Source organism: Mesoplodon densirostris, chromosome 2, assembly GCF_025265405.1.
Source record: "Mesoplodon densirostris isolate mMesDen1 chromosome 2, mMesDen1 primary haplotype, whole genome shotgun sequence".
Lineage (NCBI taxonomy): Eukaryota > Metazoa > Chordata > Mammalia > Artiodactyla > Ziphiidae > Mesoplodon > Mesoplodon densirostris.
In genome coordinates, this window is record NC_082662.1 from 52,508,305 (window position 1) to 52,518,984 (window position 10,680).

Consider the following 10,680-nt stretch of genomic DNA (forward strand, 5'->3'; position numbering starts at 1 on the left):
AAGCTCAAATCCTTGGCTCTAGCACTTACCGGTCATGTAGCCTTCCACCCACATTCCTAAACCTCTCAGAGCCTCGGTACCTGCATCTATAACTGGGCAAGGTAAAGTTTAGCTCGCAAGACTGGTACGAAGATAGGTTTTCAATGAGCGCTAGCCTCCTTCCTAGGAAATAGGAACACCCCGTCCTATTTTACTCAGGCTGTGGGACCCATCTGGGTATAAAGCCTGTTTGCTCACCTCTGAATCTGGGATAGAGTCTTTTGAAGGGAGTCAGAAATGCAAAGACAGAGAGCTATTTTTTTTTCCATCTGTTCAACAAGACAAATGAGTTTACCTTGAAAACAGTCACGTTACAAAGTAATTGCTGGATGGGAACAATTTGTTATAATGCTCCAGTTCCAGGACTTCCCTGGTGGCACGGTGGTTAAGAATCCGCCTGCCAATGCAGGGGACACGGGTTCGAGCCCTGGTCCTGGAAGATCCCACATGCCGTGGGGCAACTAAGCCTGTGCACCACAACTACTAAGCCTGCGCTCTAGAGCCCGTGAGCCACAACTACTGAGCCCTCGTGCCACAACTACTGAAATTCACGTGCCTAGAGCCCGTGCTCCGCAACAAGAGAATCCACCGCCATGAGAAGCCCATGCGCTGCAATGAAGAGTAGCCTCCGCTTGCCGCAGCTAGAGAAAGCCCGCGTACAGCAATGAAGACCCAATGCAGCCAAAAAAAAAAAAAAGATAGACTGTCACTCTCCAGTTGAAGAGAACAAGACTCAGGCAATTAAGTGATTTGTCCTTAAGATGATAAGTTGGGGATCCAAAATATAAGTCTAAGTTTTCTAACTCAGAGTCTACTATTCTTTCTAAGACAGGACTATATTCTGATCATACCAATAAGTGGCTCTCTTCTTCTCTTAAGTTCCATGTCGTTTTAAGGACTTGAATTACCTCTACTTCATGGGATGCTCTTTTATTACAATATGACATGGTTACTGAAAGAAACAAAATCACAATTCTTTGGTCAACATACTTTCCATTCAAAAAGCACAGTGCTCTTTTGAACCTCTGGTGTTACACAGAAAGCCTGAGTTTTGGAATCAATCCTAGCTCCCTTAATTACACATTATGTTATTTTAGGCAAGTTTTTAAGGCCCTTTGATCCTCTGTTCCCTCATCTGTCAGATGGACATAATCACATCTACCTGTTGGGTTGCTGCAATGGTCAAATTACCTGTGTACGGTGTGTGTAGTGCCTAGAAGAATGTTAAGTGCATGGTGGAAGCTAAGTCAATGTGACTTTTCTCTCCTTCCTCCTGTCTAGCATGTACTTTTTGATCCACTTCCAGATCTCTAAAACTGTCTCCTAACATAGTAACTAATAACAGTGGAAACTAATCTTTATCACTAATGCACAGTTCATCTGGGAGAAAGCCATTCCTTCTTAAATCAGGACTAATCAACAGAGCCTAAAGACCCAGATCCATCCTACCATGAGCTTGTAGGAACAGATGGAAAATGGGCTGTGCAGATGGGAAAACTCCATTTTCCAACAGGAATTATTTATTTGTGAAGTTGGAACCACTTGGAATGAATATTTTGAATCAGGAGGATGAAATATTGTAAGATTCAAAACAGGGCCATGAAATTAACTAATGCACTGCAACTCCCAGCATCACTGTGAGGCAGGGAGAAGGAAAAATAATGGGGCTTTTAAAAAATGGTCCAAACGCATAAATTATTTACTTGTGTGTGCATCAGTGTCAATGACTCCCTGAAGCTCTTCTGCTGATGGCATTACCCCTCACGCCCTTCCTAAGAAAGGCCGTTCTCACTGCAAGGTCCTTTGTCTTTGCGATCAGGTTATTATAGAACATGAACATTATAAATACATAGCTGTCATTTTATGAGACCTGTGTCAGGTTAAGCACTGTATGTGGTTTTTCCATACCTTATATCCAGCCCTTATGATGGTCCTGCAAAGTAGGTACTTTAAAGCCTACTTTACAGATGAAGAAACTGAAATTCAATGATATGAAGTGATGTACCCGAGTCACACAGTAGTATGGAAGAGTTTTTCCTGCTTCTATCCTTGTGTGTCAGAGCTTTCCCCTAAGTGGCCCCTGAGCAATCAAAACATTCACCTCATCTCATCACAGCCCTTTGCCCTCTGTATGGAGTCTTCACACACACAGCCCTTTGCCCTCTGTATGGAGTCTTAGTTGGGCACTAAGGGTCTTCAAGATCTGATACTACCTTCTCCAGCTTTGCCTCCTTCACTTTCACCTGGAGCATCATGCTCCAGTTCCCAGTTCCCAGTTCCTAGAACAGAGGGTTCATATCTCGGGGGGTTTGCTCATTTTGTTTGGCCTACCTGGAAAACTCAGCCCTGCCACCCAAGTACCCCACTTCTGTCCCTGTTCTGGCAATTACTTCTCCTCTGCCAGGACTCAGGTCACTCATAAATAGTCTAGGAGGCCTTGCCTGATGACAATGACACCCCTATCATTGGGCTGAGCTGAGTGCCCCTCTGTTGTGGTGGAGCACTCCTGGCTTTCCTCTCACCTGGCACTTATACTCTGTGGGACTTAGCATCTCTAGTGTCTGCCTTCACTGACAGGTGAGTCCTGCCTTACTCGTCTCTGTATGCCTGGTACCCAGCACCGCTCCAAGCACAGTGGAGTGTTTCTTTCTTTTTTTTTTTTTTTTTGTGGTATGTGGGCCTCTCACTGTTGTGGCCTCTCCCATTGTGGAGCACAGGCTCCGGACGCACAGGCCCAGCGGCCATGGATCATGGGCCCAGCCGCTCCGCAGCATGTGGGATCTTCCCAGACCGGGGCACGAACCTGCTTCCCCTGCCTCGGCAGGCGGATTCTCAACCACTGCGCCACCAGGGAAGCCCTGGAGTGTTTCTTTTTTTTTTTATTCCTAGATATTTTATTCTTTTTGTTGCAATGGTAAATGGGAGTGTTTCCTTGATTTCACTTTCAGATTTTTCATCATTAGTATATAGGAATGCCAGAGATTTCTGTGCATTAATTTTGTATCCTGCAACTTTACCAAATTCATTGATTAGCTCTAGTAGTTTTCTGGTAGCATCTTTAGGATTCTCTATGTATAGTATCATGTCATCTGCAAACAGTGACAGCTTTACTTCTTCTTTTCCCATTTGGATTCCTTTTATTTCCTTTTCTTCTCTGATTGCTGTGGCTAAAACTTCCAAAACTATGTTGAATAAGAGTGGTGAGAGTGGGCAACCTTGTCTTGTTCCTGATCTTAGTGGAAATGGTTTCAGTTTTTCACCATTGAGGACGATGCTGGCTGTGGGTTTGTCATATATGGCCTTTATTATGTTGAGGAAAGTTCCCTCTATGCCTACTTTCTGCAGGGTTTTTATCATAAATGGGTGTTGAATTTTGTCAAAAGCTTTCTCTGCATCTATTGAGATGATCATATGGTTTTTCTCCTTCAGTTTGTTAATATGGCATATCATGTTGATTGATTTGCATATATTGAAGAATCCTTGCATTCCTGGAATAAACCCCACTTGATCATGGTGTATGATCCTTTTAATGTGCTGTTGGATTCTGTTTGCTAGTATTTTGTTGAGGATTTTTGCATCTATGTTCATCAGTGATATTGGCTTGTAGTTTTCTTTCTTTGTGACATCCTTGTCTAGTTTTGGTATCAAGGTAATGGTGGCCTCATAGAATGAGTTTGGGAGTGTTCCTCCCTCTGCTATATTTTGGAAGAGTTTCAGAAGGATATGTGTTAGCTCTTCTCTAAATGCTTGATAGAATTCGCCTGTGAAGCCATCTGGTCCTGGGCTTTTGTTTGTTGGAAGATTTTTTATCACAGTTTCAATTTCAGTGCTTGTGATTGGTCTGTTCATATTTTCTATTTCTTCCTGATTCAGTCTTGGCAGGTTGTGCATTTCTAAGAATTTGTCCATTTCTTCCAGGTTGTCCATTTTATTGGCATAGAGTTGCTTATAGTAATCTCTCATGATCTTTTGTATTTCTGCAGTGTCAGTTGTTACTTCTCCTTTTTCATTTCTAATTCTATTGATTTGAGTCTTCTCCCTTTTTTTCTTGATGAGTCTGGCTAATGGTTTATCAATTTTGTTTATCTTCTCAAAGAACCAGCTTTTAGTTTTATTGATCTTTGCTATTGTTTCCTTCATTTCTTTTTCATTTATTTCTGATCTGATTTTTATGATTTCTTTCCTTCTGCTAACTTTGGGATGTTTTTGTTCTTCTTTCTCTAATTGCTTTAGGTGCAAGGTTAGGTTGTTTATTCGAGATGTTTCCTGTTTCTTAAGGTGGGATTGTATTGCCATAAACTTCCCTCTTAGAACTGCTTTTGCTGCATCCCATAGGTTTTGGGTCGTCGTGTGTCCATTGTCATTTGTTTCTAGGTATTTTTTAATTTCCTCTTTGATTTCTTCAGTGATCACTTCGTTATTAAGTAGTGTATTGTTTAGCCTCCATGTGTTTGTATGTTTTACAGCTCTTTTCCTGTAATTGATATCTAGTCTCATAGCATTGTGGTCGGAAAAGATACTTGATACAATTTCAATTTTCTTAAATTTACCAAGGCTTGATTTGTGACCCAAGATATGATCTATCCTGGAGAATGTTCCATGAGCACTTGAGAAAAATGTGTATTCTGTTGTTTTTGGATGGAATGTCCTATAAATATCAATTAAGTCCATCTTGTTTAATGTATCATTTAAAGCTTGTGTTTCCTTATTTATTTTCATTTTGGATGACCTGTCATTGGTGAAAGTGGGGTGTTAAAGTCCCCTACTATGATTGTGTTACTGTCGATTTCTCCTTTTATGGCTGTTAATATTTCCCTTATGTATTGGGGTGCTCCTATGTTTGGTGCATAAATATTTACAATTGTTATATCTTCTTCTTGGATTGATCCCTTGATCATTATGTAGTGTCCTTCTTTGTCTCTTCTAGTAGTGTTTATTTTAAAGTCTATTTTGTCTGATATGAGAATTGCTACTCCAGCTTTCTTTTGGTTTCCATTTGCATGGAATATCTTTTTCCATCCCCTTACTTTCAGTCTGTATGTGTCTCTAGGTCTGCAGTGGGTCTCTTGTAGACAGCATATATATGGGTCTTGTTTTTGTATCCATTCAGCCAGTCTGTGTCTTTTGGTGGGAGCATTTAGTCCATTTACATTTAAGGTAATTATCGGTATGTATGTTCCTATTCCCATTTTCTTAATTGTTTTGGGTTCATTATTGTAGGTCTTTTCCTTCTGTTGTGTTTCTTGCCTAAAGAAGTTCCTTTAGCATTTGTTGTAAAGCTGGTTTGGTGGTGCTGAACTCTCTCAGCTTTTGCTTGTCTGTAAACGTTTTAATTTCTCCATCAAATCTGAATGAGATCCTTGCTGGGTAGAGTAATCTTGGTTGCAGGTTTTTCTCCTTCATCACTTTAAGTATGTCCTGCCACTCCCTTCTGGCTTGTAGAGTTTCTGCTGAGAGATCAGCTGTTATCCTGATGGGGATTCCCTTGTGTGTTATTTGTTGTTTTTGCCTTGCTGCTTTTAATATGATTTCTTTGTGTTTAATTTTTGACAGTTTGATTAATATGTGTCTTGGTGTATTTCTCCTTGGATTTATTCTGTATGGGACTCTCTGTGCCTCCTGGACTTGATTAACTATTTCCTTTCCCATATTAGGGAAGTTTTCAACTATAATCTCTTCAAATATTTTCTCAGTCCCTTTCTTTTTCTCTTCTTCTTCTGGAACCCCTATAATTCGAATGTTGGTGCGTTTAATGTTGTCCCAGAGGTCTCTGAGACTGTCCTCTGTTCTTTTCATTCTTTTTTCTTTATTTTGCTCTGCAGCAGTTATTTCCACTATTTTATCTTCCACTTCACTTATCCGTTCTTCTGCCTCAGTTATTCTGCTATTGATCCCATCTAGAGTATTTTTTATTTCATTTATTGTGTTTTTAATCGATGCTTGATTCATCTTTAGTTCTTCTAGGTCCTTGTTAACTGTTTCTTGCATTTTGTCTATTCTATTTCCAAGATTTTGGATCATCTTTACCATCATTATTCTGAATTCTTTTTCAGGTAGACTGCCTATTACCTCTTCATTTGTTAGGTCTGGTGGGTTTTTATCTTGCTCCTTCTCCTGCTGTGTGTTTTTCTGTCTTCTCATTTTGCTTATGTTACTGTGTTTGGGGTCTCCTTTTTGCAGGCTGCAGGTTCGTAGTTCCCGTTGTTTTTGGTGTCTGTCCCCAGTGGCTAATGTTGGTTTAGTGGGTTGTGTAGGCTTCTTGGTGGAGGGGACTACTGCCTGTGTTCTGGTGGATAAGGCTGGATCTTGTCTTTCTGGTGGGCAGGTCCACGTCTGGTGGTGTGTTTTGGGGTGTCTGCGGACTTTTTATGATTTTAGGCCACCTCTCTGCTAATGGATGGCGTTGTGTTCCTGTCTTGCTAGTTGTTTGGCATAGGGTGTCCAGCACTGTAGCTTGCTAGTCGTTGAGTGAAGCTGGGTGCTGGTGTTGAGATGGAGATCTCTGGAAGATTTTCGCCGTTTGATATTATGTGGAGCTGGGAGGTCTCTTGTGGACCAGTGTCCTGAAGTTGGCTCTCCCACCTCAGAGGCACAGCACTGACTCCTGGCTCCTCAATTTGGGATGATTTGTTGTCTATTCATGTATTCCACAGATGCAGGGTACATCAAGTTGATTGTGGAGCTTTAATCCGCTGCTTCTGAGGCTGCTGGGAGAGGTTTCCCTTTCTCTTCTTTGTTCTCACAGCTCCTGGGTCTCAGCTTTGGATTTGGCCCCGCCTCTGCGTGTAGGTCGCCGGAGGGCGTCTGTTCTTCGCTCAGACAGGACAGGGTTAAAGGAGCAGCCTCTTCGGGGGCTCTGGCTCACTCAGGCCCGGCGGGAGGGAGAGGCACGGAGTGCGGGGCGAGCCTGCAGCGGCAGAGGTCGGCGTGACGTTGCACCAGCCCGAGGCGCGCCGTGCGTTCTCTCAGGGAAGCCGCCCCTGGATCCCGGGACCCCGGCAGTGGCAGGCTGCACAGGCTGCCGGAAGGGCGGTGTGGACAGTGACCTGCGCTCGCACACAGGCTTCTTGGCGGCGGCAGCAGCAGCCCCAGCGTCCCACGCCCGTCTCTGGGCTCCGCGCTTTCAGCCGCGACTCGCGCCCGTCTCTGGAGCTCCTTTACGCGGCGCTCTTAATCCTCTCTCTTCGCGCACCAGGAAACCAAGAGGGAAGAAAAAGTCTCCTGCCTCTTCGGCAGCTCCAGAGTTTTCCCGGACTCCCTCCCGGCTAGCTGTGGCACATTAGCCCCCTTCAGGCTGAGTTCTCGCCGCCAGCCCCAGTCCTCTCGCTGCGCTCTGACCGAAGCCCGAGCCTCAGCTCCAGCGCTGCCCGCCCCAGCGGGGGAGCAGACAAGCCTCTCGGGCTGGTGAGTCCCTGGAGTGTTTCTTGAACTGATGAGTAAATAAATGAATGGATGGATGGATGCGAATGAGGAAAGCTCCCTGCTAAAGCATCCATGTAGTATGTCTGTGGTATTCATAATGGCCTCAGATCAACCAATAAATAAGTTATCTGTATAGGAGTAAGTCACTAATGCCTCATAGGGATCCCAGAGAGGGCTGAAGGAAATCACAGTGCCACCTGAATGCTGTTCTCTGAGTGGGAAGGATTGAGCTGGGAGACAGGTAGATGGGAGTGGACATGCATTTCCTGACCTGTTAAGTGCCAGTGAGGGAAGCTACCGACAGACCAATTTCAGGCAAGGGTCAATATTGGAAGGAAAGAAGTCCAAGTTAGTCAGTGGGATTTGGCGATAGGCCTTACCTAGGATGTCTGGAAAACATTCTGTCTGTTGGGAAATCCATTCACACTGTTTACTGAGGTCTGATCACAGTAGGTGCTCAGTAAATACTTGTTAAGTAAAACAGAGAGAACTATACAGGGCTGAGCTCTTCTTTTCCCTCCCTAGATACAAGAGATCCAGGGTAATTAGAAACCCCAGGAGGAAGCAGCATCCAGGCAACTGGCCCCCGTAGGCAGCGCAGAATGGAGGTTGACACAGGCCTTGGAGCTGGAAAATTCTGTGTATATATCATGACTCTACCACTCTCCTGCTGAGCCTCTAAACCTCAGCTCTCTTTATTCATAAAGTATATACCACAAAAAATAAAAAAAACCAAAAAAAAAATACCGCAAAAAAAAAAAAAAAAAAAAAGTATAAATGGTTCCCACCTCTGAAGGCTGTCATGGGTATTAGGTGAGATTATAGTACCTGGCCACAGCATGTATTCAATACTGAGAGTTTCCTTCTCCTTCTCTTGGGTCAGGGAACCTTGGCATGAGGCAGCAGGAGACAAATTCCAAGCCACCCTGGTGTGTGGAAGCGCAGTTCTTTGCACCCTGGCAGGCCTGGTTCTCGGAATGGGGCAGACCAGCGGCTGGCAGCTGGGTAATAAGCCAGGATGGAGGAGGACTGGCAGGTCTGGCAAGTGATGGCCAATAAGAACCGTGCTGAGGGAAAGCAGATCATCATCTCTGTCTCCAATTCCTCCTGCGCCTTTAGCAAAGTCACAGAACTTCTCTGGGTCTCAGCATCCTCATGTAAAATGCTCGCCATTCTTCTTGCATTCCATTCCATCCCTGGCCCGTCCTTGTGTTTTGTTCTGAGGATAGAGGGCATACATGTGCCCTAGACAATGCATAGGCCATTGTAGTGGACCTGGTCAGAAACCACTCCCTCCAGGTGGTGGGGGAATAACCAGCCACCAGTGCTCCTTCCAGAGGCAGGTGTAGATTGGAGCTCAGGCTCTGGAAGCTGCCACTGTGCACAGGACTTTGTTCTAGGTCTGCCTGAGAAATAGCAGGGGTCTTCTAGACCTCAAGTCAACTGAGTAAGATGTGGATGTGATTACAAGTGTGGTGATAGTTACAAAGAGTAGAGAAGATGAATCTAGTTTAGGGGTAGTGGTACCTTTTTTTTTTTTTTTTTTGTGGTACACGGGCCTCTCACTGTTGTGGCCTCTCCCGTTGCGGAGCACAGGCTCCGGACGCACAGGCTCAGCGGCCATGGCTCACGGGCCAAGCCACTCCGTGGCATGTGGGATCTTCCCAGACCGGGGCATGAACCCATGTCCCCTGCATCGGCAGGCGGACTCTCAACCACTGCGCCACCAGGGAAGCCCAGGGGTAATGGTACCTTTGTTCTCTTTATCTGGCATTGGGATAAGGTGGCCAAGACCTGGCAACCTCTCAGATGCTTCATAACCCAACTATTCTGTCATTCATAGTGTCCTATACTTGGGAGGGACCACACTCATCTCTCCCATTACTGACAGGTTTCCATCCTTTTTGAATGCTTCTGAGGACAGAACACTACCTACCTTAGAGAACAGCCCACTTCACTGTTCACCAGTTCTGATTGTTAGTATGTCTCTTCTCTCAGGTGGACACTGAGAGTTATTAGTCTCCCTAATAACTTTCCTCATTTCTCATCCCACTCTTGGACCAAAAAGGGAACAGAACACCTCTCCCACCTGTCTTTTTGTTCCTTTGCTCTCTCTCCCACTTGCTGACTATGAGGGCAGGTGGTGCCATGGTTGAGTAAGGAGTCGGAAGTGTCATTAACCAAGATCAGCCCTGGTGGGAGTATTCTGAGCTTGAGATGGCTTATTTGGGATGCGCTGATTATTCAGAGGTGTGCACATATGGAGGTTAAAAATGGAGGGTTTAGGTCAGGGTTTGAGTTATGGAAAGTTTAATATAGTGAGGGACATATGATTCTGATCTTGCAGGATAAAAAGGCATCCAACAATTAAAAATAAGTGAAAAGAGTATTGCAAGAGGTAAGAAATCACAAACATGCATAGTATCTTTAGGAAGCAGGGAATGGTCAGTTAGTATGCAGTTTTATGACACTTTTTTATTTATTCAGAAGTATAGCCTCTTATAGGCCAGAACATATTCAGGGCCCTGACACTTCAGCAGCACAGGGCCCAGGATATAGTATATGCTTTACCTGTATTTTCTGAATAAATAAGCGTGGCAGTGGGTTTGTAAGATGTAAGGTGCTGGAACTTTACTTAGGACAGAATTTCTTAGTATCTTGCATAGAACACTAGTTCTGAGGAATGTTAAAATATTATTTGAAAATAAAAAGTACTTTGGTCAAATAAGTTTGGATTAAATAAGGGTAAGAGAATTTGTCTTTTTTTTTTTTTTGCGGTACGCGGGTCTCTCACTGCTGTGGCCTCTTCCGTTGTGGAGCATAGGCTCCGGACGTGCAGGCTCAGCAGCCATGGCTCATGGGCCCAGCCGCTCTGCAGCATGTGGGATCCTCCAGGACTGGGGCATGAACCCGTGTCCCCTGCGTTGGCAGGCGGACTCTCAACCACTGCGCCACCAGGGAAGCCCTCTTGTTTTGTTTTGTCTCAGTTGCATGTGCATTAGGCATTTAGACTCACCAAGGGGGAAGAGAGATAGCCTAGGGTGCTTCCCAAACTTACTGGAACATGGAACACCTGTCTGGAGGAACACCACTTGGTCTTAGTGTTCCAGGAAACACAGTCTGATAAATACAGACCTATAAGTATCAGAAAGTAAGTAAAGAATAAGAATGTTATTTTTTTATTATTGAAGTATAGTTGATTTACATTACTGTGTTAGT